At 41.9% G+C, this 25323-nt stretch overlaps 1 long non-coding RNA gene across 1 annotated transcript; it reads left to right on the top strand.

Moving 5' to 3' along the window:
* The first annotated feature begins 1980 nt into the window (after nt 1-1980).
* Nucleotides 1981-18915, top strand: LOC128916653 (uncharacterized). Its single transcript, XR_008469031.1, has 3 exons — nt 1981-2077; nt 3868-3938; nt 18787-18915. It is a non-coding gene; the product is annotated as an uncharacterized LOC128916653 (long non-coding RNA).
* Nucleotides 18916-25323: the final 6408 nt, after the last annotated feature.

The raw sequence follows: 25323 nt of genomic DNA, 5'->3' as shown, positions 1-25323 counted from the left end.
TGATATTACTCCTGCTGAGTTTTACACCAGTTTCTCTTCATTCCTGCCATTTCCTCTCCAAGAAAATCTACAGGTGTCAGGAGTTAGAGGCCTGTGGTCCTGGCCTACCTGAAATCTCTATCATTTGATGTTGTCTAGGAAATTCAGACTTAGGGAGGACAAAGAAGGTAGGCACGCAAAAGGAGGTGAAAGAAGGAAATGGCACTTAATTTGTTTTGATTTTTTCTTGTGGATGCCAGGCTCCATGAAGACAAAGATAAACCTAAAAGTTAGAGGGTATTTAGAGATGTCAGCAAAACGGAAGGTGCGAATATCAGTGCAGGCCCGCTAGAGCCCTCAAATGAATTGCTCTGCGTATGGAAGTACTGGAGTGGAAACAGCAGGCACAGCTAATAGTTCACTGCACGTTCTTATTTGCAGAGATCAGAGCATATTGTAGGAAGAGAGGATTTCAGAAGTCAGAAGAATAATATGGTTGGCAGTGAAAGCAGGGAAAAACCATTGGATTTAGGCTAATTCTAGTCAAGAGTGAGGACTAAAAGAGCAGAAGAAAATGCGGGTCAGCCCTTGGATACGGAAAGAGACTTGGGCTCCCCAGTGGATGGAATGCTTGTTTCTTACCTACATCGATCTGTGGAGATTGCTGCTTTGTTTGAACTCTTCAGAGTGTGGATCTGGCTGAAGTTTTATAAAGCTCTTCTTGTGCAAACCAGTTGAATCCAGCCTCAGACTAAATGAAAATTTGTACAGGTATTTTAGTTCCCCAGGAGCTAATGAATCATCTGATAGGAAATAGGAAAATAAACAAGTTTTTAGGCTTTTCAACACTTTGATCAGCACCTAAAACCGCTTTCAAACACAAATACGCTGCCCATCTCAGGGAGATATGTCACATGGTGCTAGAACACAGCCAAAGAACTTTTACAGAAACCTTGATTTATTGGGTAAAGCGAGGAGTGGGAATGCAAGACTGCAGATTCTCTTGGATAACCTTTGCTAATGTAATCATATGTGCATATTGAAGGGGGAAGGCAAAACCATTGCTTTTCCTCACAGTTAGAGCCAAAGAATGGGTTTTTTTCAAGCTCTTAAGGCTGCTCTTCAGGCTTGATGTGAGTGCAGACACCTGAACTTCCTGTATCTGAGACGTGCAAGACTGGGTTAAATCACATGGCAGGAACGGCTGTCTGCTTCATCGGCCTTTGGGGTAGGTTTGGGCTTCAACTCTGCATTGCAGCTGGGCAAGTACCTTCAAGCGGTGTCCTTTGAGCATCATCACTCCTGCTGTGCAGGACTGCTGTGTTTCCCTCCCTGACTCAGCTGCTCGGCAGATCATAGTTCAGCTGCATCTGACGTGTGGGGTGATAGAGCAGGAAAAAGATTATAATGCGGCTCTGTGAATTCAGGAGATGGTGGTACCTCTGTGGAGAGCGATGGTCTCCAGATGTCATAGACAGCTTTGAAAATCTCAACCTCTGTGATGCCAGAATTCAGGCTATAAAATAATTTTTCATTCAAGTCCCCCTCTGCACCCCCCACTCTCCCCCTTATGCCTCCATGCTTAGTGTGCTCAAATCTTGGACCAAGCTGTAGGGAGCAGATTGTCATTTTGTGTTTGGGGAGCCTAATGTTGGTGTGTCTAATGGTGCCCAATGTTGGATCCTTAGTTCCAGTGGTGTCACAAGGATAAGAAATAATTACAGTAAATAACCTGCGATTTCTAATATTGTGGCTTTCATTTTGGATTGTAGTTAATTTGTTCTGTCTTTCTCATCAATACCCTTAACGTTTCATATTAATAACCCATCACTCAGCTGCTGGGTAAAACTTGGATAAGAAAGAAAAAAAGATCTGAAAGTCAACACAAAATTTTTACCGTGAACTTCATTGACCTTTGGAAAAGAGATTCATAACTTTTCTAAAAAATATTTTCCATTTTTACCCAGCTCAATTCCTGGTTATGCCTGGGAACAAGAAGCAGGAAGCACCATAAATCTTGTGAAAAAGCCTGCTCTGGCAAGTTTCCTAGCCCAGCTTTGCTGATCATTGAGTTTTGGATCATTTGGATAAACTTCATGTAAGTAGCCAAGCTCATGTACTTCTCCAAGCCATGCAAACTCCAAATCCCATGAAGCCAACTCATTGCTTAGTTGAGGCAGCCTAAACTCTGTCCTTTCCTGCCCGGCTTGCTTTCACATACAAAGCACAGTTTTTAGGGCTGCTTTGTTTTTTTGGATGGACTTGGTGCTAATGTGACTTTCAGTTTTACAGCCAAGTATAACATAAGTAGGCGTCGTGCAACCTTCCTTCACGCTGGTTCGCTAATACATCCTAATCCTGTCTGGTGATACCTTGTGCTGTTCAGAGGCCGAATTAATCCTCAGCGGAGTTTACCGGTTTCCCTAAAACACCATAAAACCGCTGTATAGCTTTCTGAGGCTTAGCTTGAAGCTAACAAGTTGTTCCCTGTGCAACACCGAAAAGCAACTTTGAACGCCAAAGAGGGAAGCAGCTCATGAAAAATGACTTGGGAGTAGATTTTTCAAATTCCATCTCTTTCGCATCTAATGGTGGCACGTAGCCCCATGATAAACACAGTAATGTAAGTTAGCGTGGCAGGCAACCAGGGAACGTGTTGCTCAGGGCTGCCGTACAGGTACACGTACAGTTGATACCCGCAGATGTCTGCTCAGTGACGCTAATAGGGTGCTAGCATTCCCTCCGGCACTAGGTCCGTTTTAGTCCGGGGAGAAATATGGTGTTTGATGAGGGCCGTACAGCACCCGCTGACAAAGGGGTCTGCTGCCTGTCACACCTTGACTTGTTGAGAGCTAACACAGCCCGGGGGATCACAAAGCTGTCATTACAAAGCATTAGCATGAGAAAAGGAGCACTCCTCGTGTTTTGGCATGTCACACCCAAGTGACAGGGAGCACAAATACAGTCAGGCACACAGAACAGTGCAAGTCAACGTCGGCTTTGACAATGTTGGGCACCAAGGCTGTCACTCCTTTGACACAGCCCCTCCTTCCCCCTACCCACGCTGCCATTCGCAACAGCAGCTCGCCCACTGCTTTTATTTCTGCACAATGTGTCAATAATTACTTGTCAGGCGTCTGCTTATAGACCTGGGATGGTGAATAAACGCTTATTATGCCTGAAAAATGTTGCAAGCTTTACCATAAATCTTGTGTTACAAATGCACACAATAGGGGCTATTGACGCAGAGGCAAACACTCACATTAACATGTAAAGTCACGCTGCCCAGAATGGAGTTTGACAAACTAACTTGCAGCAAAGGAGTTTGTTGACCTTTTCTTTGCTTTCCTGGCAACCAGACTGCGCTTGTGTATAGTAAAACCCCAGATGAATGGGAGATGAGAAGAGATACTAAACACCTTCCTGTTAGCGCTGCTGGAGTGAGGATGCTGTACATCTGACAGCACTTCAGAAATGGCATTATCGGATATCAGCCTTCAAACATACAGGAGCTAAGCAAGCGTTCAAAAGCTAAAGTTGACTATATTTGAATTCGGCAACTCATAGACTTCTTGTGCGTATTTATCCAGTAGAGGCCCTAACTGAAATGTTAGTTTGGACCAGCAGCTATTCGTGACTTGCCGCTGCAAATTGCAGCTCTTCAACTGCTTTAGCTCTTTGGGTTTCAGATTGCTTCTTGCAATAGTTTAGAGGGTTGATTTTGATGCACTGGAATAAATTGTACAGAAGGTATTTATGTCAAAGGTGCGGGTGTCAGAAACTGAGCTCAGAATAAGAATGTTTAAAAGAAACTTTACAGAAGTAATAATTAGGGCTTGAATTTAAGTACCTAACGGAAGGCCCATAACTGACTTCTATTTTTTTTAGGCACCCAGGGATCTACCCTCTCTGTGCCATGACGAGGGACAGGTGAACTTCGCCACAGCACGGTTCTGCCTGTAGGTAATCTGAGCTACTCCCTGTAACATTTCATTTGGTTTCACTTTATTTCTGTGGTTTCTGATGGTTTTCTTTCTTTATCCATTTCATCTTTGAAACGTTCTTGTTTAGTTTATGCCTGTTTGTTTCTGCATCAAGTGATTGAAGTTATCCTGTACTTGTTTAACCCTTTCATGTTTTCAATATTTTTTTGCCCCACAGCTGTTCTCTATCTTTTAATATCTCCTTCTACTTACTTTTTTATTTATTTTGGCAATGAAAGTTCAATTTCATTTTTATTAGCCCATTTCCCATAAATTTTCAGTCCTAGATATCCTATCTGGATCTAGTGATCCAGAATTTGTGTTTTCAAATACCAGAAAAGAATATTTTTAAAGAAATGCTGCTTAAACCACAATGTTATTAAAAAAATAGGAACACATTTATTTTGGTTATAGCTTTTACAAAAGACAACTTCTTTTAAGAAAACAAGCCTTTTGTTTTGCTTTTAATAAAACCTGAAGCGTGGAATGTATTTAACCTAAACTCTTTAGGCAATCCAAAAACTCTTTGGCAAATAAAGTTTACATTGTTTATGTAAACTAGTGATTTACGTGCATTTTGTGGTACATAGATGGATGCGTAAAGCCCTATGTACCAACCACAATCAAAATTGCACGAGGGTTTATATGCACATATGTATCTATAGAGCATTCAGTTTACCTTGTAAAGTCAGTCTGACGTTGAGATAATCTCTGGAAGAAACACGTGGCCTGGATTCATCCCACCTGATTTGAGCGCTGGTTCCCCAGCAGTTTAAACCGGTCTGAGCCTGGTGGTGTCCCGCTCCTCCCTCCTTGCACGCACACGTGCAGCCCTGGGCGCCCTCCTCTCTTGCCTCAGGTCAAGCGCTCGGCGAGGTGCTTCAGGGAGCTAAACTGGCAGCAATCTATTGGCTTTTTTTTTTTTTTTTGTACAATTAATTTTCTTTTGGTTTAGCTCCCTGAATTGGTTCACTGCAAATTCAGGCAAGCACAAGGGGAGGGTCATAAACACAGCAGGGGGAGGGAGGAGAGTTTAAGCTTTTGCAGAACCACACCTTTAGGCACTAAATAATTCACCTGAATTAGAAGGCTAATTATCCTTGGTAGTAAAAGCAAAAAGCCACCATCAGAAGGCATTTCAGATCCTAGGTTTCCTGGGATCTCTTTACTGACAGTTCTTCATTCTGCTGGTATTTGACATAATGAATTTTCATCACTGTTATCTTAAACAGACCGTGTCGGCTTTGTTTTGAGTTGTGCTGATCTCAGTTTGGGATAAATGCATTGATTGCAAATGTTTTACCACTGTAAATGAGGTTAGTGGATTGCCGTGTTGCTGCTTAGCAGTGAACTGGGAAACTCACCTCTGCTTGCTTATCAGGAGGAGGGGTTTTTCGCTTTTGACTCTCCTGCTTCCTCTGTCTTGCGAGAGCATCTAAAGTCTGGATAGTGCGTCCCGGGGCCATGCTGAGCCCTGAACCTAGCGTTTCCCATTGGCTAGGTTTCTCTTACGGCTTGCGGCTAAAGCACACAGAGAGTGGTGTAGCAAGACCACTATGTAGCCCTGATAAATGCATTTCACAGAAGTAATTTTATATAGGAAAGTTCTTGAGATGGAGCTCCTAGTATTTCCGCCTCCGCACCTTTTTGGTGCCCTCCTCTTCTGGGAAAAGGTCGAAAAAGCTGAATTCCCAAAGAGACAAATTGGCCTTTTTGTTTCTGAGCTCTGCAGAAACTCGGAAAGAAGAGAGCTGTTACAGTAACTTGTGGCACAGCGAAGGCTGGGTTTGGGAGCCTCTTTTTGCTTTGGAAAGAGTAGACTTAGCAAGTCTATTCTATTTTCTAGGAAGAAAGTATTTCTAAAACACTTATGAAGAATACTGTGTATGCTTAGTATCGTAACGTTTATAGCTTTTTCCTTTAATCGAATGCACAAGAGTCACTTTAGTCTTCAAAACAGTGAATGAGGTCTAAAAGCTAATAAATCCAGCTGTGCTACTTCATAACCTTGTTTATAGAGCATTATGCTAAATCAAAGCCTGTCTGTGTTCCGTGGATCTGCACAAGTGGTATTTGTCTCGCCCTCCTCTCTCTGTTAGTAAATACTTATCTGCATTCCTGTGAACCTCTTTGTTCTTTTTGTGCCCAGTGTGCCCGGTCTCAAACTTTATGGAAAACTGATAAAACCTTAATAGCCGAATTCTTTATTCGTAGACAGGTAGATATTGCATCCTTTCCCTCCATCGCAGAAGGAGGCCTGGAGCGGAGCATTAAAGCGGTTTAGCTGAGTGTTGCTTTCAACGTTAAGGACAGGGAGGGAACAGGGTTTGATTTACCTGTAATTGCAGGAGGAATTTTGAGAGGCAGAACTTAATGAGGAGCACTGGCACTTGGCCTGGAAGATAAAACTAAGCCCATCTCTTAAATAAATAAATATTCACATAGGTTTTTCCCAAATACAAGCGGGCAGGAATTTAGTCTCACATGCGAAAGTTTCCAACTGAATGGCCGCCAGTTCTTGGGTTCTGTAAATGTTACATCCCTGCCAAGGGGTATCAAGATGTTGACAATTTAAACGGGGAGGCTTTCATTCTCTACCTTTTTTCCATGTGGCTACTTCCAAAGTTAATCTGGTACCATTAGGGAAATTCCAAGAAACAAAGAGCTAGTCACTTTCTTTTTTTGTTTTTACTTTTTTTATTCTAGGGCTTCTGACTCTTGAGTTGATTGCAGGGCTTTTGCAGGCAATTGCAGATTGTTTCAGGGCTGTGTTCTGTAACAGAAAACCTATGCTTATAATTCTGCAAACAGAGCCCTTGCTACAGCACTGACATCTGCGAACAGAGACGTGATGGGCAGAGATGGGCTGGTTTGTGATTTTTGGCGGGTTTAGCTATTCCAACAAGAGTCACTAGTGTAAGAGGAGTTGTACTGACAAAACTTCCAGATTGTAATTTTGTCACTGCTTATGTGACATGACCTTTTCCACCCAAAATAAACATAGTACAAAAAGCTAAATAGTTGCCTAATAGCCACTGTCTGCTATACAGGCTCCTGAGATTTTCATGTGAATCTGTGGGTGGAAAACAGGCACGGCACTTAGTGCTGGTAAATCTCTGTGTATAGTGGTGTGCTTTGTTTATGGCCCCATTAAAAGTCTTTTGAAACTATTATACTTCTGAGTTGAATCTTGGCGTTCTCTTTACATACAAGTCCCCTGAGGTCCCCTGGTATGCAGTTTGTAAGGGTCTCTGGGGAAACCGAGGGGCTAATCCTCTTCTTTGCTTAACCTTAAAGATTAACTAAAGAGGGACAGCAGAAGGGATAATCTGTCTCTGGAGATAATATGATCTAAGGTCTATATGCAGCCCCTCAGAAAAATGCTCTGCTGGTATTGGTGTTCGAAATAGAACTTAAACATTTAGTCATTCGTCTCGGCCTGGCTTCAGCTTTTTAAATCTCTGAAAAGTAGAGTTTTTAAGAAGTGTATCATTTTTGTCTTAAAAATGACAACTGCTGAAGTCAAGGTTTCTACGTTCAAACTGTTAAGAGATGCTTTTTTTCTAGATCATCTCAACATAACTATAAAATGTTACCTTGTCATTAGACCTGACCTTCCAGATCTAAGGCTAATATTCCTTGATGGAAGATACTGAGATGGAGCAAAGTTTATTGATAGAATTCCAATAACAAAATGTATCTGTGCAGTGACTGGCACTTCATTTTTGAAATACTGAAGTGAAATGCTTCATCAGGATGCTGAATGGTGTGGAAGCGGTTTTCCTCTAAAACCTGTTAACTAGCTTTTGAGGGCTCCTAGGCATCAAAGACACAAGGAGGTACTTGGGTTGGGGACAGTGATTTGGGGGGTAGCTGGATTATCTAGTGGTTGTCATGTGGTCTGGTTTCATTCATTCCAGAATTTTGTTTTGCAGTGATTTATTCGTCTTTTCTGCTACCCCAACCTTGTGTCGAGAGGTTGCCCATTTTAAAATTTCCGATCCACGTCTGGAGTGGAGTTTATATGTACCAACAAGATGAGCGTTTTAGTAGAGATACTTCGGAAGGTGCCTACGGGCAATGCTAATCGCATGCCAAAGCGTGCAAGTATCTCCCTATAAATTCAGGAAGATGCTTCAGGATCTGAAGGTCAGGCATCTGTTGTATATACCAATGGAGTCCGGACTTGGCCTTGTATGTTCCCAGCAACCGATCAGGAGTTTCTGTATGAATTAAAGCAGATGATTGATAAAGTGCAAGATGTAGAGGAAAAAAACCCTCTGCTTATTTTTCATAAGCATTGCCATGAGTCAGCGGCACATGATTGTTCTTCAAGGTTACATCTGCAGGAGAGGACAACAAGTAGAACAGTCTGTCGGGCTGAGCGTGAGAGCACACTTCCAGCAAATTCCCTGCCCTTATCTTGGGTTGTTTATGGCTCCTCTGGGAGGATTATGACCTTCTATCTCCTTTCCACGGAGGGTGGTTTTTGTTTTGAAAACATCCTTTTCTAGTAAAGTGTCATAGCCAGTTGGAGTCAATTTTATAAACCTTACTTCTCAAATGTAGTACCAGCAGACTTTTGTTTTTTTCTTATAATGGTGACAAATCCAATAACTATGGAGTGCGTTAACCTCTCTGCTGCTTCAATTTTATGTATTTTGTTGTTTGTTTTCTGAATTTATTTGTCTGAATCGGATCTAACCACTGAGAAACTGAAAACCTCAAGTTTAAGTGCAGACTACTATAAACTACTGTTTTCAAGGCTCTTGTACTGACATACCATTGCTGCAGGGCAAATATATGTGTGGTTACTCCAGATTATAGTTCTGTTCTTCTAACTGTTGAGGGCAAAATATATAGTTTTAACTGGTTTGCGCATACGAAACCCAATTCCTATGATTTCTATTAGGAGTGGAAGCTATATCCTTTTTTGGAGAAAGTTATGTGCCATTGCTTTCTCTCTGCAAAATAATCTTTCCAACGGAATTCTTTTATCGCGGCCTCTTCCCCTGCTGAGCTTCCACTGTCTCTCTTTCAGGAATGGCTTTTAAATTTTATTACAGCTTCTTAGACATTTTGGTACTGAAACGGGACACAGAAGCATCTCACTATAACACTGTTTCTTTCTTTTTTTAATTTGTTTTAAGACTGTCCTTCTGAGCCCTCTGACTCCTGAAATGCAGCTTCCATCTAAAATGCAACTTCCATCGTCTGCTTTGACAGTTGCTCTGTGCTTTCCACTGTTTTCCAGGGGCAGGTGGTTATTTTAAATGGCTCATCCTTGGCCTTTGAGTTTATAATCATTTGGTGATGTGGGCTTGGATCTTTTCTGAGTGAAAAAGGTCTTCAGCCCATGTTTCCTAACTCATGGGTAAGTGCTTCTGCCTCAAGACAAGCACACAAAAATATGCTGTTGCTGTTGTGAATGTGTCCACCCCGTGCCATGTTTTTCATTGCGCAGAGCTGCGGTTGTTGCCTTGCACTAAACACAATGCTGTTGGTACCTGTTTAAGAATGCTCAGGGCAGAATTACTGTACAGGGCTGCTTCTGGTGCTTTGGGACAGAGGTACCCGGTAGCAGGTCTCAGAATGACTCAGGTAAGACGAATAAGTTGCAAAATGTAAGTGCATAGATGTAACTTGCAGGGATTGCTCCTTCAGCTAAACACCTACATTCCACAGCAAGTGCAATAAATAGTGACTCTCCAATTTTTCATTCTTTCTCGGATAACCAGTTCAGTAGGTTAGGAGAAAAAAAAAGAGATGCGATAGGTCCCAATTTTAGTGAGACTTCTGGCAGTGTGTCTTTGTAGGCAAAGGAGGGAAATGTGGTAAAGATTAAGGGACCATAAAATAGGTACCTGGTGGCACCGGGGATGGGGACGGACATTAAATTAATAATTTCAAAAGGTGTGATGTCAGACTTGGAGGGCATATCAAAGGAGTGGTTTTGTAGCCGATTGTGCTTGGTTCACATATGGTGAACATCGTTATTAGTATCTGCGATTATGGATTTAAAAGATGAAGTATGAGATTTGCAAAGAAGAGTGAGCTGGGAAGGGCTGCAGATGTCCTTTAGTATGATGCTGGAATTCAAAACTTTCTGATAACTAGAAGAAATATTTAAAACTAAGACACTGGAATTCAGTAAAGCCAAATGCAAAGTGTCATGCTGAGAGGAGAGAAATACGTGATTACCTGGCAAGTCAGTGGAACTGCAGAAAACGATGTGGAATTTGTAAAAGTTTTCAGCCTGAAGGTGAGGCGAGTATCGTATGTGGTTGCAAAAAAGACATCTTATTCTGGTACATATTTGCAAGAGTACCATATGTGGAGATTAGGAGGTGGTTACTTTTGCTGGATGTAAGAAGCTCTTATAAAGAAAACATTGAATTTTTTCTCTGTGTCAGATGGAACAGGTAGAAAAGTAGTTGGATTCAGTTACTGCAAAGTTACAAGTTGATTTATGTAAGATATTAGGAAAAAATAAATGATAAATCTTATGAAGCACTGAAGGATGCATCCAAGGAGGCTTAGAATTTCCTTCAGTGTACATTTTTAGCAACAAATTAGATAGAAATCAATCAGGAGTGGTCTTGAAATATTTATCCAACTGTTGTGCAAGGGGAAGAACTTGCTGACCTTTTGAGTCTTCCTTTTCTATGATAATCTGTCTCAAAAATCAATTCCTGCTATTTTGCCTACAAGAAATCCAGCTTCTAAAATTCTCATGTGCATAAAGCTGGTTTTGTGACTGTTTTCCGCTTTGTTTTTTTCTCTTACATGTTTTCTTTGATTTTTGCCTCACACTTGTGTATGTGTGTTGGCTTTAAGACATGCACAGAGCTGGATGGAGAGTGATGTTTTTCTATATTGAAAATATTGAGATTTCTAGAACATTTTTATCTGTTAATGAAGAAAAACTTTTTTTTTTTTCAAACGAATTCCATAAAATTTGGGAAAGGTCAGTGTAAAATATTTGTACGTTTGTTGTGTTTTGATGCCTGTCAGTAATAACACATGGAGAGACAGAGGTGGAATTAAGAGGGAGGAGGAAAAACCTGATGTTGTTATTGGGAGACTAGGTTCCTGTCATTGATTCTGAACAAATACAACAAAACTGCTAGTTAACGCGATGCTAATAAGTGCCCGGGCGACAGACGTAAGTGTGAGAGTTGGGTTTTGAGCACAGAGTTGGCGTGTAGCAGCACAGAAAACCACTTCAGGCCGCGTTGCTCTCCGTGCCAGTGCCCATGCTTTTGATGTGGCTGCCACATGTGCACGGCCTTGCCAGGACCGAATTAGGCAAACATTTCATTAGAAAGAAAATTGTCAGCCACTACTTTTACATGCTTCCAAGAACGACTCCTTCCCTTCACCCCACCCCCACTCCCAATGCTGTTATTTGCGGGGAGGAAAGCTTTCTGGATAGAGGTCTCATTTCTTGATTGTGTGAATAACTAGAACTAGATACAGAATTTGCCGCCTTGATGATGGCAGCGCTAATAGCAAGGCTCGGACTTCTTTTGACTTCAGCGATAGTTTTGGGTGCTCCTTTTCTGGGATGATAGACAGGTCTCTTGGTATCTTGACTAATGTTGTCAGACCTCAGGTTAGCTATAGAGATGACAGCAGGAAGAGAAAATAAATCAGTTAATGAAGTTGTGTGAGTCATTGCTGGGTATCCATGTTAGAATAACGCTTTCTCACCTTCCTAGCAGGATACGTGACCTCATATGCCCACAGGAGACTATCTGTTGGATTTGTTCCATTTTGTGTAATTTTGAAATTCATGAAGTTCATTGGAAGGATTAATTATGTATAAGGCATGTGTCTGCATGTTCTTTTCATCTGTGAATGTTACCCGGCATGCAGTTATTAGGGGCCTGATTGGACTGAACATTTTGACAAGAACTCAGTGACAAAAGGGGCCCATTAGTCTTTGAAGTCATGGGCCAAAGAAGGGGAATGCAAGTAACATCAGTAATGACCTCATTTAACTTGTGACAGAGTACAAGATAATCATGAAAGGTCATTGTAATATAACTGCGTTTTACTCTATATGCTGCGCTGCTCAGGTTTCAGCCAGTCTGTATTGCAGTTTTAATGAATGCTGAAATCCTCTTATGTTCAAATAGAGGAAGGATGGACAGAACAACAAAAACTGGAAAGATCCTTCCCTCTCTCATATACTTAAAAGTGAATTAGCAAAGAGCAAGAAACAATAAAAGACTTTTTATCTACTGTGAGTTTTTTCATGGAAAATTTAATTTTTTACTAAAGGAATGATCTTGTTAAAAGAAAAAAAAAAGTAGTTTTCATAGAAAAGGTTGTCTTTTCATCATAGCTACAAAGCAAAAAGATTTCTCTTTTCAGTCAAAACTGAAAAGCTGTAGGGACAAACAGTCTATTCAAAATTGCCAGGGAAAACAAAATATAGTCTGCATTAATAGAACATTTCTGTGAACCTCTAATGCGATTATCCAGCTAGTTTTATGAGCAGCAGGCAAAGAGCATTCAGTGGCCAGCTTTGGAAATCCATCTCCTTTCTCCATGAAGAGTTACACTAAAAGTAATGAAACTTTGAGAAAAGAAAAGATAATAAGCAAAACAAAACCAGTTCTATTGCCTATTTCATACTCTTTCCTTATATTTTGCCCTGTACACTTTCAGATTTTGGAACAGATTTATATAGAAGTACACAAATACCATAATCCAGACAATTCTCCCAGCTTTTTTGTCCTGGCGAGAGACAGGAATCACTGCAAGTCTCTTGGAAAAAAAACTGTGCTCGGAGGAAGCAACTCTCCGTGCAGTCCTCAGAGATTTGGGTATTTTACAAAGGGCTTGGGTCAACATCAAACTTTTATGTTAGTAGTGTGGATCAGCTATAACTGCGTTTGTGTATTGACACTGTAGGCAGTTCCCATTAGATGCTCGTAGGCTGTCTTTTGCTCTTCTGTTTTGTTTCTTAGCCGTGTCTTTTCAAGAGTTAACTTTTACGGTTTCAGCAGTTGCCACTTCAGGTTTGCAGACATCTCCAGTCAGGATGAATGGTCATCCATACGGACAGACTGTTTCATCAGATTTTTTTGGAATATAGAATATTTTGCCATCAGCACAAGAAAGGATGATATTTCTTTGTTTAGCCCTCGTTGGGAATGTTTTGAACAGATGGAGCCCACAAGGGCCTGATTTCCAAAAAGAGTTCTAGATTGTGCCATTAGCTTATTTCCCTCCTGTATAAAATTGGCTTTGTGTTTGTGTTTTAAGCAGCGAGCAGTCTAACAGCCAAGGTTGCATGCACAGTCAATTATGCGTGGACCCGTTTACAGAGGATGGCAAATCTACATCTCTGTGGACTTGGGGTTCATCAGAATTGAGATACTTCCACATTGTGCCTCAGAACTAAAGTAATCCTGTAAGAAATATGCACAAAGTACACCATGTTTAAGAGACCAGTGAAGCAGGAGATACGTGTGATGTTAAGGGTCTTGTTTACGCTTTATGCACAGCAAAGTTAATTGGAAATCCGCATGCTTTTCTGATTTCTTCATGCTATTTGGTATTACGCAAGTACCAATGACAGTAAACACCGTGCGCCTAATGTTCTCCATTGATCACATCAACACTGTACAAGTTGCCACATGGTGGTGACTAAACTTTGCAGATCCTGCTTTGGGATGCATTGGTTGCAGAGTAAAACACGGTCTGGGTTTTTCAGGCTAATTCCTTCTGCTGGTACTTCATAGTCCTCATCTGGAGTTTTTGAAGGGATATTTCTCATCCCCACCCTGAAAATGTTGAGCAATGCTACAAATTTTAATTCCACAGGTCTGCTTGAATATCCAAACAGTTGACGCTTATTTCACAATAGCTGGATGTTTGAAAACATTCAAGTGTGTAGAAATACTGTTATACTAATTTAAATGTCCCACAGTCAAGCCTTGCAGTTGTTTTCTTGCAACACGTGTCCCTTACTGGAAGCAAAACAAGTGGGGCTAGTGGAAAACATGTGACTTTATCCATTATTTACATCTCCTTTCCACCCCCACCAGCCAACACAGTTCGAACATGAAAGTCACTGGAGAACAGCAGCCTATAAATATTCAGAGAAATCCAGGCAGGGCAAAAACGTTGCAAAAACCTTTGACTAACAGTTCACAGACCCCGAGAGTTCGGACTAACCACTGCTGGCCAGGGACACGAGCTGAATTCAAACAAAGACTGATTGTAATTTTGTGGTTGGACATGAATGTTTTGCACAACACTGATTGAGGCCACTTTGAAAACTGGGCCAGCGTTGTAAAATAACCTATTTACTGCAGCTTGCATTGTATTTGAAAACACAGTGAAGCCTTGTAGATTCTAACTGGGTTTGGTAGAGACCTTACAGCTGAAAAAAGCTCTTCTGGCTATGAGGAGCCTTGTGGGACCTTGCTTATTTTATTTGTTGCCTTTGATTAGGTGAGGTAAAGTGGATTAAACACAAAGCAAGGTATTGGGTATTTTTAAGTTCTAATTCCAGTTTTCCCATTGATTTTTCTCTTTGACCTTTGGCAAGTCACTTAACCCTTTGGCCCTTTGATTTTTTTACCCAGAGAACTAGGATAAGACTGTGCTACTCAGACAGCTTGGTATGATGACTAATGAATTAATGTTAATGAATTAATAATTGTAAAGCCTGTAGTACATGAAACGCCTTATGTTAGTGGTAAATGATACAGGAGTCTCATGAGTCTGTACGGCATTGTCTGTATATGACAAAGTCACCTCCCATTGATTTATTTTGGAGCCTCAGTTGAACCTAAGCTTGAGCTTGGGGATTGACCTGTGACCCAAGGCACTGGCGGTGTGATGACCTTCTGCCTGGGGCAGAACACCAGGAACTGGAGTCTTAAAAGTACATAGGTGTTGAAAGATGCAGATTGGCTATTTCTGAGCTTCATATAAGGGTGTACGTGCCTGAAGTCCATTGGTCTTTGTGGAGCTCCCTCAGAGCCTGTCTATAGGTCAGACAGTCAACTGCTCCTGAAACGAGATGAAACCCTTGTTCTCCTGTGTGGGGCAATCTGAGGAAACTTGGGCATCTCAAGGGTCTAGCTAAGGGCATGGGGGAGCAAAGGCACGTACTCGCTCCTCATGGGAGGAGGCACAGCCTGCCTTCTCAGGCTCCCTCCAGTGCAGCAAGGAGTAAGTGGCTTTGCTCGATTACCTGACGTTGTTGAGCAGTCTTTTCATTAGACAGTTTATTTTGTTACGTCCTGCCTGCCCTGGACGTACTAGTGGTTTGAGATCTGAAGGAAGTGGTGTCTGTCGAGACTGAGTCTCAGATGAGGGACTGGCCCTTCCTCATCACCCTCTGGAGACTTGGCTGTTCGTGGCAGGCTGTGCAGGCCATGGCTTTCAGTAGTTACCGTGTAGTAGGCTCCCTTGTCCTTTCTCCAGTCATTCTGGGGTGTGACAGAAAACCTAAATAAAATACCTGCTTTGGTTAAAAAAAAAAAAAAAAAAAAAAAAAGCTGGACTTGGCTAAATTCTAACAGCAAAGGCAAAAATAGTGTGGAGGGGAGGGCAGAGGGCAGAATAGACAGGTAGATAATTTACTGTAACGAATTTGCTTTCAGATATAACTTAGGCCCTAAACAGGTGAGAAAGAAGCCAAACTGCTACAAATCTACTGTGCATGATCTGCCACCATATATTTATATGTCGTCTGTGTGACTTCCACACGGAACAAGCCATGATAGAAATCTTTCATTTAATTAAAATTGATTTTAAAATTCCCGTGATCAATAATGAGTTAAAATTCATCCCAGCAGTGATGGGAACAGCAAACCTTCTGAGAAAAGCTTTCAGGCCAGTGGTTTTGGCTCTGGAGACTGGGTCTTGCCTGAAATTATCCCTGTCTTGGCTCCAGGCTCTGTGGCGCTTGGCACATTATGGTTTACCCTATAGCCCAGCTTGTCAACCACCCGTATGAAAAGCTGAGACATCCAGGCTAAAGGTCTCTTTCTTTTTCTGCCTTTTTCAGTATAGATGCTTTAAACATCAAACTTCTCTTGCCTTCAGGTTGGTAGTGCCTACTAGGCTTCAAAATGAAATGAGTATTTTGTGGAAAATGACCCCATATTTCTTCTTTGATTCCTACACTAAAGCCTCTGTAATCCTTTTGAAGTGCTCACTCAGCTGGCAGAATGGGGTGAATTATTAGTAAAATGATATTTAACAGCTGAGTTTAAAAAAAAAATTGCAAAAGGGTCCCTCTGCATTTAAGTTTTATACCCCTGAAGAAGAAAGACCCAAAGCAAATATGTATAATATAATAGAACATAGTTTATGTAACCTTTCCTAACAGAAATTTGAGAGATTAATAAAGATCGGCTTCAAATGACAGTAATACTCTGTTGTTCACACTCCAGGGTGCTTCCTAATTAATTGTCTCAAGCCTTCCCTGAGAGATACTTTACCAAAAGCACTGTGATCAAGGAAAATGAAGAGGCTGGAGAACTCACTTGGTGCTGCTTCTCTCCCGAGAGTTACTCGTTTGGTCCCACACCAGCACGTGATGAGAACTTGGTTCCTGATCACGCAACTGGATCGCCGGCTTGGGTTCCTTTGGAGCCACATTGACTTGAAATAACAAATTAACACCGAGGATCTGATAGCAGGATTGGGGCTCTCATTAACTCCGGACTAGAATAAATGCAGAAGGTAGCACCAGAGTGGTTTAAACTTTAAAAAAAAAAAAAAAAAGTAGAAGAAAATCAACTATAGGTCCAGTGTCAAACAGGAGGAGAGGAAACGTCAGCGGTAGTAGAAAGGTCTGGCATGGTCTCTGGTGGGGTGGGAACGTGTTACCGTTTTATTCCCTAGTTAGGGGAAGCTGGGCTATTGAATTGCAAATTTGCATTTTGTGTTGAAAATATTGTGAGATGATTCGTTGTTGTTTGCTGTCTTTTATAGAAGTGTAGTATACATAAAGATGCCATGATGAGAAAATGTGTTTGGAAGCAGAGAAACAGGCACCCCCCCATGGCATTCCCTCGCGTGTGGAAAAGGGTATATACAATGCAATAATCGCTCAGTTTAAATTAAGTCTATAACATTGAAAATATTGCATAAAATTGGTAAGCCTTGTGATAGTAGGACTTCTTTTGCCATTTGAAAGAAATTTTAGACACCTTCCTGTTAACAAGAGAGCTAATAATTTCTTGATACGAAGATTTTAAACCCCAAAAGATTGTAAATCTTAAGCAAACAACAACAAAAAAATCCTTGATAAGTTATTTAACTTATATGTCTATTCGCAGTCTGTGCTGGAATAATGATAAATAACAATGCCTATTGCAACCTCTGTGGCACTTGTCTGTAAAGGTCTCAGAAGCACCCTGCAGTCGTTCATTCCGTGAGTGACACAGTGCCCTGGGGATGGAGCTGGCTGTGATTCCAATACCTGTGTGACAGATGAGTACCGTCCACCCGAGAAATGTTGCGCCACTTGCTGGGTGTGCTGCCACCAGCTGATGACAGCACCAGGAATAGACTCCACGTCTCCCGGCTTCCGTGCTCTCACCTCTAGACAGCGCCGATCTGCCCGCAACAATTCCTTTGTCAATGTTATTTTTTTTTTTTTTATACCTACATTATCACATTTTTCCAGAGCCAGTAAAAGTAGCCAAAGATAACTCGTTTTACTTTGTGAAGAGAAACATTTTTCACAGCTCTGCTTGGTAATAGAATGAGATGGTTGATGCTTTTTCAGTCACGCGGGTTGTGATCGGGGACTTGTTCTGTGCTTGCTGCAGCGCAGTTTCTCTGAGCATCTGGGATGCATTGCAGGAAAATTCTACTGTCCCCCAGATGGGACTTTAGGCCGTCTTGCACTGCGGTACCCTGTGTTTCAAGGTACTTGTTCGGTGAGGTGACTGCAACTCTTGCCTTCCCATTTTTCCATTCTCCCTTTCCCCCATCCGCCTGCTCCCAAACAACTAAAAACTATTGCAGGTAATGCGTTCTGGCTATTGGTTTCTTCTGCTTGTCTTCCTTAGCTCTGGAAGTAGGAAAAAGAGCCTCTGAAACAACCGGTAGGATGAAACTCAAATGGCTTTCTTAAATTTGCTTATTTTTATTAAAAATAATATAGTAGCTGTCAGAATTTTTGTTCTTCTCAAGTGGTTCCTTCTGTGGGGCATGTTCTGATTGGACAGTACGAGCACTAGTTTGTATTTCTTGTGGGGAAAAAGACTATTGTCAGAAGGATAGCAAAGAATTTACTGTGATTTTTTTTTTTTTTTTTATTCTCTGTACTCTCCTGATACACTATTCCACAGTGGAACATAAGGCTGCTAAATCCTTGCTAATAATGCAGTTCCAGTGACTGTGCAAAGAAATGTCAAAATGTTAATACAGTCATCAAGAGCTCCCATGCCGCCTCAGCTATTTGAATCTGTTTCAGAAAGAGAGTTCTGATCAGAGCAACAGGTCCTTGCTTGAAGTTTAAATATGCTTTATTTTCCGTGGAGGCATTTTGGAGCCTGTACCTTCCTTCCTAAAGACGTATTAGGGGGAACATTTGCCAACTCAAACCACCCCCATTTTCCCTCTTCACGGAGGGAAACGCACCTGCTATTTGTTTCTCTGCTGCTCCATCCTCGTAATTGTGCCATTACAGTTGTTGCTCATTGCCACAGGGGAACTGGGTGCCTAAAGTGGGGGTAATTGAAGGGAAATGACAGACAAATGTAATTGCCTGAATTTTCATTTTGGATAGTATACGCTAATGAATAGGTATGAAAACAAAGGCTTTCATATATTTCAGGGTGAAAAATGGCCAGTGCCTGGATTTCCAAATGACGTGAAGAGCAGGACCTCTGAACAGCCTGATGCCACCCGCCCCTGCCGCAATGGGAAGCTCGGTGAGCCCCACTTCAGAGTAGAGAGGCTTCTTGTGAGTAACCACCACCACCTCCTGCGTGAGGAATTTTGTCCTGTTTATTTTGTCGTAGTTTTATTACCAAACATAATTTCAAGTTCCCTAGGAAAGTTAATTAAAAGATATGTGTTTTGCCATAACAAAAACAAGAATATGTATCAGCTATAGAGAAATGGTGGTTATCTCCTACATCTAATTGTATTTTGATTGGAGATGAAAACGGACAGTGCTTCCCAGAAGAAAGCTTGACCCTGCACAAGACAATATTGGAGGCAATTTAGGGATTATAGTTTGTGTTTTCTGAAATCATTGTCTGTTACGTGGAAAATTCAGTTTCAGAATGTCCGCAAAATTGGCCAGAGAGAGATATTCCACTAGTTTCAATCATCAAGCAGCTGGTGTAGATGAAAGGCCTTGTTGTCTTTGTCTTAGGATTTCTGCCTCAGCCTTGTTGCTTGTGAGCCACGTACTTATTGTCTGTAGATCTGAAAATAGCACCAAAGTCTTGGCAAATTATTTTATTTGGTGTTTCTGGTGTGGTGTATCTGGTGTGTTGCAAAAGGGCATGTAGAGCTCACCTGCTTCAAAGGCAGAAGGCTTTAGACAACGGTTTGAGAAAGCTGAGAGAAAAGAAAAACAGCAGTAGCTGCTGGATCTGGTTTTCTAGTGCATCCTTTTCAGGGGTATTATCGGGTCCCCGGGACACACCGTGTTCTGTTACTCTCTGGAGTTCCCTTGTGGTTGCTTTTTGTCTCTTCCTCTCAGGACCCTTTTGACCATCTGTGGCTTGTGGAGAATATGAAAGCTCCTTCCTGTGTCCAAGATCAATAGCTTTAAAAAGGGACCACAAGAAACCACTAATCATCTTTTCCACCAGGCATGATTAATTTCTGAAGTGCTTCAGCTAGTTCCCTTTGAAGTTCCGTTTCCATTTTTTTAATTTATTTTTTTTTTCCAGCAAGTGTCCAAAACTCAGAAGCCCACCCACATGTGTCCTGCAATAGGCTGGGGCTGGCGACGACTCTTCCAGAGCCTATGCTGTTTGGATGTGGGTGGGCCATAGCACTTTTTGGAAAGCTCTCCCAGATCCTGGAAATAAGATTTCAAAAGCCAGTTGAGATGTTTCCCAAAGCACCCTGGCTTCAGTGGAAAGCGGTGCTGCTTTCCTGTCTGAATCTTGGATTAAGAAAAGAAGGAAAAGGGAGGGAGAGGAAAAAAAAAAAAAACCAACCCCAAACAGCCACTCTACAAACTGAAATTGAATGTGGTTCAATTCCTCAGCTCCACTCCAACTGAATAAGAGAGTGACTGAGAGGAGCTACATCCCCACAACCACCTCCTCTTTACGTGAGTAAATAAGACATTCCTGCAGTGCTGAGGCTGGGCCAGTGGAAAGATACATTTTTTTTATTTTTAAATGTTATTTTTAAAGTTACTAAGTCATCCACAAATCCACTTGGTCTCTCTTCCTGCTTCTGCTGTGCTCCACAGCAACTGAGGGCTGCTATTACTACAGCATTACTTGCAGGAGGAGTGATTACACGTAAGGGGTGTGAACCGGTTCCCCGGAATTCTGAAGCTACACAAATTCAACACTGTTGCCTTTGCAAGTACCGATAAAATGGCTGTACTGCCAAATGGGTGATGTGGTATTGGCACACTCGGAAATGAACACGCCAGCGTATCGGAGTGGATATGTACATGAGTCTCAACATCGCTTCCAGTTGTATTTGGACAGAATCATCTCCTACGTCTTTGGCATTCAGAGAGGTGCACTTGTATACAAGCCATTGATGGCTGACTTGTAACTGATTGTTGCTCAGCTTGCAGGTACAACTGAACATATGCATAGATGTCCTCCTTTGCACGGTTACGTTTCTAATCATCAGACTTTGAAAATGTGTTGTAGCACATGTGTGTCTCAAAAATACACGCTACTCTTGTGAGACTGGCATGGAATGCTAGGTAAGGAAGGCATCCATAATCTGTTGCCAGGAGATCCCTGTTTGAAAACAGGAGCTGGCTATCATTTATTTTTAATATACTGGATTTGTTTATTTTTCTTTCATGTGCATCTCAGTCATAACCGCTTCTGGCTGCTACAGAAGTGCTGAGGCTCTACCAAAAAGTCTGTTTTCTTCATTTTTGCAGCATTAGTTAGGATGGAACTGAAATGTAATGAGTAAGCTTGAGCTGGCAAGGTTTCTTACCCAAATGTATCGGCTTATGAATTTCTGGGCATCTGTGCTCAATATGAAGCACCTGCTCATGCAAGGTATGTTCTGTAAAGATTGGATGACGGCCCAATTGGAAAGGAAGATTTCCCACATTTAAGAAGAAATACCTGTTGAAGGCACAGCAGTGAGCAGAGAAGCACATGGCTCTGCAATACACAGGGATGGGAAGAAAGTCTCTACAACGGGAAAAGAGAAATGTACACAAGAAATTAAAATTGTTCTGTAGTGATTACAGTAAACTGCTAATGTGCAAAACAGAGGAAAGTGGTTCCCTCTGTGTTTCTGGAAGTGTGAAATGCATTTTGTGCTGTCTCTTGAGGGTGACCCACTTATAAAGTGGTTGAATGATGACAGTAGACTTCAGAGAGGCTAAAACTAAATAGATACAGCTGGAGACATTTTCATAAAAGAGAATCTCCCAGGAAATAAGTCTGTTAGGGAATCCCAGCCTTGTTGTTAGTTAATACTGAACGCAGTTTCTCCTGGTCTTACTTGAGATGTGTGTTTGTCAAACTGAGTATAAAAACCATGCTCCATTTAATTCCATTCTCCCTTTTTTCTCTGTCCTCTGTCACGTGTAAGGAGGCCATTTCTGTTGTATCTTTTAAGATTGCTTTTCATCTGCCAGAATGGGATGAGATCTCTGTTCTCTGGGCACTTCATGTTCCAGGGTTTCATAGCTAATGCTCGTGCTTCTGGTGTCACCTTCCTGGTGGCTGGACGTTATGGGGGGATCATTGCCAAGGTGTTTTGGAGTATACACATAAACTGGGGTTTTCAGTCCTTGTAAGAATCAGGTGGCAGAAGTGTGATAAATAATATAGAAATATTTATAATTTTTTTCATATTGTAAAAGAAAAAAAAAAGTATTAGTGTTGGATTTTCATGTGCTGGTCACCCAGTGTGAAACAAAGTTCCCTGCATGATGGTCCCCGATCTCTATATTAATTTGATATTAATTTGGCTGATATCCAAATAAGGACTTAAAGTGAAATTCTGTCCCCAAGAAAGAAAATGGCAGCGTTGCCAAGTCTTGGATTGGCACTGAGACATCTTATGGATTTAGCACTTAGGAATATACAGGATTTACTGTTAGTGCGGAGACCATTTGAAATCATCAGCTCCAATTGCTTTGCACTCTCCTATTTTTCAAAACAGGCATGTGATTTTTCTGTCCTAATTTGGAAGCGGAGAAAATATTTGCTTCTGGGGCTGTAAACTTGTATTAAATACTAAGTTTAGTTCAAATTCAAATACTTAGAGCTGAGTTTTGACCCCCTAAGGGTCACCAAGCCCACCCTTGAAAAGAATGGAGCCATGTATTTAGAGAGTGGGGATGGCAGTCTTTAGGCAAAGGCTGCCAACCCCTTTATTCCCCTCCTTCTCCTTGTGTGCCATACAACCGTTCCTTAAGGTGTCTTTGCGCAATACATTGTATTGTTAATTGCCCATTTACTGCAAAAGCATCCTTGCATCTGCTGCAGCAGCTCCTGGCAAGGAATTTGGAGTACAAGTACTTCTGCTGAAAGCTGTAGGGTATTTTAAGGGTTCAGTCTTTTCCCTGTGAAGCCCCATCACAGTAGATTTTCCCCGTTATTTTCCTCCCAGCTTATGTGCCTCAGCCCGTAGAACGGAGGTTGGTTTGTCTCATCAGGACTGAGGGCCTAATTCACAGCTGGAGGCCTCTTTTATGACTTTTTGACGTGTTGTTTTGCCCCTTGTGCCAGAGCACGGTGGACACAGTGAGTAAATGCGATTCTGCCTGGTCAGAAATGGGGGCAGCATTTCCCCAGTCTGCCAGGCGATGAAAGGTGAAGGTGGCAGAACGTTAGGTCTGGCATTGCCTTCTTGGGTGATATTTCTTTAATATAATGAGTAGTTTTAAGTTGCCTTTTTTTTTTCCTTTTTTTTTTTTTTTTCCCCCTGTCTGCCATCCGTTACAAGTTTTCCTTTCCTATTTTTGGGGGGGTTGATCGATGAAGCTGTGGTCTAAGTGAAGTTGGTAAGAGCAGAGTTTCCTCACACTCACAGAAATTATGGCTGGTGGTGCACTGTTTCTGTCCAAATGTTTCACTGAAGCTGTAGCCATTGTATTAAGCTGCATTTTTCTCCCTGAATGGTTTTAAAATGGTTGGCAAGAGAGGATTTCAGGCCCTTCAAATCTCACCCCGCCCCCCAATAAAATTAATGTTCTATTGAACATTTTGCGTGGAAAAATAATGCTTAACAAATAGCTTCAAAAAACTATGAATGTAAAAACGTTAAGAGGTTTTCCCTACGGTTGTTTAGTGCCTTAATCTTGTGCCTGGAAATGCTATTTTGGATGCATGTGTGAAATGGCGGGGGCTTCCCCCCCACCACCCCCCCCCCCCCGACCCTGTAAACAATCTATTTTCTTTCTCGTGGAGAAAGAAGCTTTGCAAAAAGAAAGGAGATAGAGAGAGGGCTCCATCGCTGTAAGGGATAGATGATGGAGTGCTAATACTGGCACAGGTACAGGCCTGTCTTTTATTTGTGGCTAACCGAGTGCACGGTGCCTGTGCCTCTGTCAGGCAGCGTCTGCCTTGGCACAAGAGCTCCCTAATGTTCATGAAACCTACAGAGCGCACGAAGATACATTTCCTTCTCTTCCCCTCCTTTCCCCCTTCTTTTGAAACCTTTAGGTGTTGACTGGTGGCTCACTATAGCACTTAGTGTGTTACCACCCATTCACACCTCTACTTCTCTGCTGTCCCCACCTCCTCTCACACTTCTCTTGCTGTAATGATGTGTTGCAAAAATAAATTGTGTTGCACAATGAACGCGTAGAAAGAACAAGGGGGTATTTAAAAGCTGAGAAATAGGAGAACTAGTGTGGAAAGAGAGAGAGGGAAGTGCTTTTGGCACATTGAGCTGGTAGTGTATTATAATTCAAGCTAGATGACTGCTGCGCGGGAGTGATTATAACATTGATTTGAATGCTGGAAGCTGAGTTTAACGGGAAGGGACTGGAAAGGCCAGGGCTTGGAGTGCTGCTTGAGAGTCTGCGAGATCAGGGTGTCACTTCTCTACTTTGCTCTGAAATCTGTATGAGAAAGGATTTATTATTTTTTTTTAAATTTGTTTTGGGTTTGTTTCCCCCTCCCCCCTGCTCCCCCACATCCGTACCCAAAGAAGGTCCTGGGCAGGTACTGCTGAAACGTGGATCCTTAAAAATCCCACTCAGCACCTTGGAGATTTTACTTTCTTTTCCTCGACGTGAGGGAAGGGAGACTTTCTGAGAGAGAGAAATGGGTTGAAATAAACATTTAGTGTTTCAGCCATGCAGTTGTAACGCTTTCCTGTAATTCCATGACTCTTTGGAAAAATTATACCCCTTGATCATGCTTCGAATGAGCCAAGGCTGCGCTTTGCATTCACAGCACGGCTGGACACCAGGCAACTTTCGCATTCCACGTACAAACCTCCTTTGCTTGCTCCTTGGAAGCTGGTGCTGCAAGAGATGGCACAAAACTTTATTATTTTCTTTCCAATTTCGTTAAATTTCAGTGAGCTCCCAATCTGAAATGATGGCTTGCCCTTAAAGAGCTGGTTGTACTTGACAAGTGTGTGGCAGTACTTCATTAATTACAAGCAGCCCTCCCCAGCACAACCTCACTTAGGTAGAATATTTGTTCAGCGCACATAATTATCTCTCTTTCGTTCTCTCTCTCTCGTATTGATTCATGTGGAAAAATATGATTAAAACATGAACATCTACAAATGATTCAGAATAACAAGAGAGGAAAGGCCATTGTTTTTTTGCACTGACTATACCAGATTACTATAATTACAGCTGAATGGTTATACATTTCTCTGTGCCCCCCCCCCCCCCCAAGAGCGTATGCTCCTTCACAGCCTCCATGTACCATTTAAAAGTAGAAATGTGTAAAAGAAATATCCTCTTAAGGATGTTTCTTTGACCCATTAAGAACCTTTACCTTGGCACTTGCGCATGTAATCTCTGGCATAAGGTCATGCGAAGCGGGTGTAGGGATAGGAAAAGAAACACCAACCCTTCAGACATCTGTTGTGGTCTTTCGGCCAAGAACGGGAGGGGAGGCTGTGCCAGTTCGGCAGCCGCTCCTGCAGATTGCAGTCGGCTTGCTTTTGATGCCAGCGTTAATAATGTGGGCTTCCCGCTGAGGGGGTGGCACTGCCAGATTTC

This window comes from Rissa tridactyla, chromosome 12, assembly GCF_028500815.1.
Source record: "Rissa tridactyla isolate bRisTri1 chromosome 12, bRisTri1.patW.cur.20221130, whole genome shotgun sequence".
NCBI lineage: Eukaryota > Metazoa > Chordata > Aves > Charadriiformes > Laridae > Rissa > Rissa tridactyla.
Note: the sequence above shows the minus strand (reverse complement) of the source record. Positions and strands in the feature narration are given on the sequence as shown.